We start from the raw sequence: 7077 nt of genomic DNA on the forward strand, positions 1-7077 counted from the left end.
GAGAGTTGACTGATGGTCATATCTATTATATGTTACAGGTCTTAGAGCACATTATCCAGATTATCAGCTCCTCTAAGCTTTCTAAGCATCATGTTGTTGCTGAGAAAGTACACAATGATCACTCCCTGCTGACTCCAAGCTTGACCACTGACCCCAAGCTTGACCACTGACCCCAAGCTTGGTCATCAACACGGCAATCATGCAGAGCAATAAAGAACATTTTCACATTCAGAACTGGAAAAAAGACTGGGCAGAATACTAAACATGTTTTTAATGAACTTTGAGCAGCAGGCTGTCTGCTTCTAGAAAAATATAAAAATCTCTTTGTCACAGGAAGAAAACATCATTGCAAAGGCGTTGACTGGCTTATAAAGGCATGTGTTGTATTGGCAGATTTTTTTTTTCTCCATGATGACGTTATCCTGATTGGACATACACCAAAAGTCATTTTTGTCTTCTTGGAATCATGAAACTAAATTTAAAAAAGTCATCTTAGGTTGTTGGCCTTTTAAAAATAAAGCTGAAATTCAGAAGGGTTGTTTACTCAGCTTCACACCTTGCTTGTAGTTTGCTCCATTGCAGACCTTGTCTGGTCTCTTTTTTTCTGTGTGACTTTGGGCAAGTTACTTAACATCTCTGCCTAGTTTCTCATCTGAAAATGGCAAAAGTAATAGTTCCGTCTCGTTTGGTTGCTGTGAGAATTTAACATTAGCACACAACAAATGCTCAATAGATGCTTTTGGTGACAAATGTCGTTTCTTATTTAAGGCAGGTGAAGAGAACAATCTTAGATTTAAAAGAGCGTGCTGGGCAGTGGTATTGACGTTTACAGAGCAAACACAGCAGTGTTGCTGCTTTGTAGCATCGTGAGCGGCTGGGAAACCAGGCTAACACAAAATCAGAATCACACTCACAGGTTTACCGGGTTACAAGTAGCTACTTGTTGCCGCTGGTTCTTCACTGCAGATTTCCTGGGAAGCCGATAGAATTCCTTTGTTCAAGGAACACGGTAGCATTCACAACTCTGCGTGGATCGACTGTACTTGTTTTCTTCAGTTGTTTGGAGATTAGGACATTCAAACCAACGGCTATCAGGGTGAAACCTAGGAACCCTTAGGTGCTGATAAATGCAAGCATGAGGAGGTGTAGGTCCCAGATGAAGCTGTAGGTTGACAAGGATCTAGGCCACCTTTTTCTTAGAGTAATTCTCAGCCACTGCTGAGCGAGGACCTCAGTGCATCCTGAGTGGCTAAATTAATGAAGCAGAAATCAGGTTATAAATTATCTCTATAATTTGGTGGTTTCATCAAGTGTGATTTCTTACTGATTGCTAATCATTCATGAATCTAAAAATGTTGACAAAAAATTAATTTACAAACAATGCACTGATCATAAAATTTCTTTTAAAGTGCTTTTTCAATTATAGATACCAGTGGATTGTTTGCATTTTCCTTGCAGAAAACTTCCAAATTTTCATCAACATTATTTTTTCCTCATTATTTATATTCATTGAAAAACAACTAGCTCTTATTATATTTTTGTCCTTTGCTGGTGTTGGAAATAAATGGTGCTACTTTGGGTCCTTGGATAGGCAGACACTAAGGTAGGATTAGACACCTGAGAGGTTATCAGGGAAATTTCTGTGAAGGAAGAAAAAGGGCGGATGAGAAGGCCAGAGAGGTGCAAGGCAGGTCTGGCTCTGCGAACAAGAAGTGGGAGGGACCAGCTGAGTGGTAAAGCTCGGGCTTCACACGCCAGTGCAAGCTTTTACATGATGGCTGGCGCTGGGTAATCAGATAAAAGATGGGCAATCTTTTCCTGACCTGGAGCTCCTTGCCTTGCCTCCAACCTTCTTCAGGTATGGAGGGGGCTTCTCCCACTCAGGAAAGCAGTGGACATCAGGTTTCTGTGGACACTTCCTGGATTTCCAATCTCTGGCTTCCACCTCTGGGCTGTTGGCCATTCTGCAGGAAAGCCCTGGGATCAACAACAGTCAGAGCAAAGTGAGCTACAGCTGAAACTCACCCATGTATATTTCTTCAGGGATGCCTTACTCATATTTCACTTCATTCTTTTTCAATGTTTTTAGTATGAAAATATTTGAAACAGATTGAAAAATACAGAGAACAATATGAGAGACCACCAAGAACTATGACATGGCTACATCAAATCTTAATACCTCATCCCTTTAAAGGCATAAAATATTCCAGTTGAGTTTTATTAGCTTCCCTCCCTCTCCACTCATTTATCACTGCTGGGCATGCTTTTATAGTTTGATGTGTGTTTCCATCGACAATAAATATTCTTATTTGTATGATATTAAGTGCTATCATTTTCATACTTTGTGGTCGCCAAGAGCTGAGGTTCCATCCCTGGGTCAGAAGATCCCCTGGAGAAGGGAACAGCAACCCACTCCAGGGTTCTTGCCTGGAGAATTCCGTGGACGGAGGAAGCTGGTGGGCTACAGTCTGTGGGGTTGCAAAGAGTCAAACAGGACTGAGCAACTCACCTCCACCTTTTTCACATTTCCCCCCAATCATGTCCCCCTCTGCAAGGTTTCTCTCAAATCATCTTGAAATGACATCAAAGGAGGTTACTGATCATGAACTATTATTGCATTTATTCATCATCAAATACTGTCAGTTTCTGGGTAAAAAATAATCAGCGTTCTTCCTGTGATTCATACACTACTCAGAAATCTCTGGCTTCCTAGAATGCCAATAAAAACTCTCCATATCTAGGCAATAATTCCTCACAGTACTTTCTTTTTGGCTGAAAAGCACCAGGAATAAGGCCAGAATAATTTGGCCACCTGATGTGAAGAGCTGACTCATTGGAAAAGAACCTGATGCTGGGAAAGATTGAAGGCCCAAAGGAAAAGGGATGACAGAGGACGAGATAGTTGGATGGCATCACCGACTCAATGGACATGAGTTTGAGCAAGCTCCAGGAGAGGGTGAAGGGCTGGGAGGCCTGGCGTGCTGCAGTCCATGGGTTCATAAGGAGTCGGACGCAACTTGGCAACCGAACAACAAAAGTATATATCTTGCAAATCCGAGCAAAGCTTTCTAAGGGGGCTCCCTCCTCTGAATTTCCTGTGATGGGAAGAGGAATGTGTGATGTCCACTTACAGGTGTGGCACAGATGTTAAGCACAGAGCCTGCGCTGGGCGCCGGGTTCTAACCCTGGGAAGACTCATTTCAGCAGATGAGACATTCTTTTGGTCCAGTGAGGGCAAAGAACAGCAAACCAGCAGTGCCCAAGCTCTCCTGCCTGGAGAGTTGCCCTGGGACACACTGAAGGTGAGGAGGACTACGGTTTGCAGGCAAGAGACCTTCCAACTCAGAAGAGCTTCAACCAAAAAGATGGGTTTATTATGACAGTATTGGGGGAGGTTCTGAACTGAATTGTATCTCTTCTGAGTTCATATACTGAGGTCCTAACCCCAGTACTACATCAGGTGACTGTGCTTTGGGGTAGGTATTTAACAGAGGTGATGCAGTTAAGATAAGGGCATTACCGTGGGTTCTGATCCAATATGACTGGTGCTGTGTTGAAGAGGACGTTAGAATTCAGAAAGGGACACAGGGAGATAACAGGGAGAAGACGCCGGCTCCTTGCTCTCACACTTCTGGACCTCGGAATGCTGAGAAACTAAAGTAACCTCTGTTGTTTAAGCACCAGTTCCGTGGTGCTTTGTTACGGCAGTCTTAGCAAACAAACACAGGAAGTATCCTGGAGATGTGCAGACAAGAATGTTCCGGCCTTGGGAAAGACTTTCGGGTAGGAGTAGGTATGGGAGGAGGGGGTCTCCCAGGCGCCCCTCCCCTCTCCCAGGTTTCTCCGCCCACCCTGTTCCTCCTCCTCTCCTCTGTGTGAACAGGGGAAACATGTCCATGGAAAGCCCCATGTACAGTCAGCAAAAACAAGACCTGGAGCTGACCGTGGCTCAGATCATCAGCTCTATGTTGCAAAATCTAGGCTTAAATTGAAGAAAGTAGGGAAAACCACCAGACCATTCAGGTATGACCTAAATCAAATCCCTCATGATTAATACTGTGAAGATGACAAATAGATTCAAGGGATTAGATCTGGTAGACAGAGTGCCTGAAGATCTATGCACAGAGGTTCGTGACATTGTACAGGAGGCAGGGATCAAGACCATGCCCAAGAAAAAGAAATGCAAGAAGGCAACGCGATTGTCTGAGGAGGCTTTACAAATAGCTGAGAAAAGAAGAGACGTGAAAGGCAAGGAAGAAAGGGAAAGATATTCCTAACTGAATGCAGAGTTCCAGAGAACAGCAAGGAGAGACAAGAAAGCCTTCTTCAGTGAACACCGTTAGAAGGTGGAGTTTTAACCACCAGAGAGAACACGTGGAAACTTGTTCATGGAGAGCCCCAGGTGTTACAGAGAACACTGGTATCCTTATCTGATTTAAGCTTCAGAACCTCCGAGGCGGGGCTTAGACTGGCTCCGCTTGGGCAGGAGGCTTGCCTGGGACAAAGCCACCATAGTGTGTGCTGGAGTGACTTGGTGGGGCCATTCTAGAAGCCAGAGAGAGTTCAGCACATAAGGGAGGCAGTGAGCAGGCACAACGTGATCTCCCAGGAGGGTGGGGTGAGTTTGAGAGAGAGGGGAGCTGGACATTGAGCTGAAGGGCTGGGGGACAAGATGGCCCCTGTGAGGGGAACCTGAGACCTACCTTGGGCAGAGTCAGGACACCTTCTCGGGGGACGACGGAAGGGCTCTGAGCCGAAGCATGGCACCTTCCGGATCATAGCTCAGGTTGCTCCTTGGACAAACAGCTTCTGAATCAAGCAAGCTGCTGGTTTAAACCAGACTTACAGCCACGCACAAGACCTGCTAGATCAAGACTTCCTGGGGTTGAATCCAGGAATCTTTGACAAGCTCTCTGAGCCTTTCAGAGGCACCCTGGGGATTGAGAATCAATCTTGATTGGGAGTCTGTGGGGAAGTAACTTGGAATCTGCTGACAAAGACATTCCCTGCCCTGACTCCCCATCACTCTTTGCTGCTTTTGGCCTTTCTCTAAGCAGAACAAAGTCTTGGGTATTTCACAAGGCAGCTTTCTATTTGTATCATATTCTGTAGCTATAGACAGAGTGTGTGTGATGCGTGTGTGCGCACATGTAAGACTCTTTCCTACGAAACCCTTGAGCACCGGCTACATGAAACTGACTCGGTTCCACTGGGGATCGAAAAGAAACAGAACAGCTCAACTAAAATGATGAAATGAGCAGCTGCGTTTGAATTTCAGCAAGGCCAACTTCTAACCCTCTAAAGTTAAAATCAGGCATGCAAGACGCATTTCAGAGCCCTTTCTGCTCTTCCATGAGAGAGTAAGACACAGCTTTCTGGTGGGGAGGGGGGATTTCAGGCAGGGCGAGGATTTTGCTCGACTTTGCTGAGGTTGCAGCCCTCACTGTTTAGATGAGAATGCTTGCATGAGGGCTGTTTGGAATACAGACCAAGTCATTCCTGATGCACAGTGTATGACGTGTTGCTTGGCGATAGATTACCCCATCAGTGTCGTCTCCTTATGGATGTGAGGTGCGGGCATCCATAATGGACCTTCTAGCCAGGGGCAGTTTATAAGGGGAGGTGATCAAGACTCACACAGTGAAGTAAAGGGGGTCCTGATGGTGACATCTGGGAGGACGTGAGGAGCTTGAAAAGACAGTTGAGAAAGTGTGAAGAAGAAGCTATCATCATTCTTTGGAGCACTTCTAATCCATCTTTAGGGGATCATGCCATCTTTCACTGAATCATAAAACTCCTTCAGTTCACTCTTGGCTTGTCTGAGGCTGTGTGCTGAGCTCAAGTCAGCTCCGTGCATTCCTTGGGCTGTTTCCACTCCTTGTTCCTCCAAGATTGCAAATTGTCTAGTGAATAGAGCTGCAGTGACTCTGCTTGGTGGCTGAGGGTTCCCTCAGATATCTTTGCAGTATTTGATAATGCAAAATAAATAATAATAATGCAAAATAAAATGTCTCGAGGACTCTGAAGTTCTGAAATAATATTAGTAATTATTATTATTACTATTGTTTTAATGTTTAAATGAAATTTTAATTTACCCTTCTACACAAGTTTACAGAGAATTTTCTCAGATGCAGTTGATGTCAGAACCCAAAGTTCCTTTCCATAAAGAGAAGGCTTGAAAGTGAAAAGAAAGTGAAAGTGAAAGTCACTCAGTTGTGTCCAACTCTTTGCGACTCCATGGACTGTATGGTCTATGGAATTCTCCAGGCCAGAATACTGGAATGGGTAGCCTTTTCCTTCTCCAGGGGATCTTCCCAACCCAGGGATCGAACCAAGGTCTCCTGCATGGCAGGCAGACACTTTACCAGCTGAGCCACAAGGGAAGGCTTACTTGCACCCAAACATCTGCTCTGCCACCCCAGCCTAGTCCTCCAGGGCTCACAAGAGTGCTTCCTTTCAGCCTTCTGATTCTCCATGAAAATATGTGGACAGGGCAGTGCCATTCACTCAAAAACTGGTCATTAAGTCAGGCATGGCTCAGGGCTCTTGGATGTGTATGTGTGCATGCTAAGTCACTTCAGCCATGTCTTGGCTTCATCCTGGACAACAGCTCACACTCTGTTGAGTTGATGGTCCATCAGATTATCATAATAAAATATGGAGATTTATTTAAAAAAAAAACCTAGACATAAAACTACCATACAACCCAGTAATTCCACTACTGGGCATGTACCTTGAGAAAAACATAATCAAAAAAGACAGGTGCACCCCAAAGTTCATTGCAACTCTCCTTACAATAGCTAGGCCACGGAAGCAACCTAGATGTCCATCAACAAATGAGTGGATAAAGAAGCTATGGTGCATGTTTGCAATGACTATTACTCAGCCATGGAAAGGAATGTGTTTGAGCTAGTTTTAATGAGGTGGATGAGCCTAGAGGATATTATACAGAGTGAAGTAAGTCGGAAAGAGAAAAAGCAAATATTGCATACCCATCCCATGCTGAAGGTCAGCGGGAGGAGATACCCCTCACCCAAGGTAAGGAGCAGTGGCTGTGCTTTGCTGGAGCAGCCATGA

At 44.8% G+C, this 7077-nt stretch overlaps 1 non-coding gene across 1 annotated transcript; it reads right to left on the reverse strand.

Moving 5' to 3' along the window:
• Nucleotides 1-6311: 6311 nt before the first annotated feature.
• On the reverse strand, nt 6312-6383 carry TRNAG-GCC (transfer RNA glycine (anticodon GCC)). Its single transcript has one exon. It is a non-coding gene; the product is annotated as a tRNA-Gly (tRNA).
• Between the last annotated feature and the right edge of the window lie 694 nt (nt 6384-7077).

The sequence above is a fragment of the Ovis canadensis genome, chromosome 16 (genome assembly GCF_042477335.2).
Source record: "Ovis canadensis isolate MfBH-ARS-UI-01 breed Bighorn chromosome 16, ARS-UI_OviCan_v2, whole genome shotgun sequence".
NCBI lineage: Eukaryota > Metazoa > Chordata > Mammalia > Artiodactyla > Bovidae > Ovis > Ovis canadensis.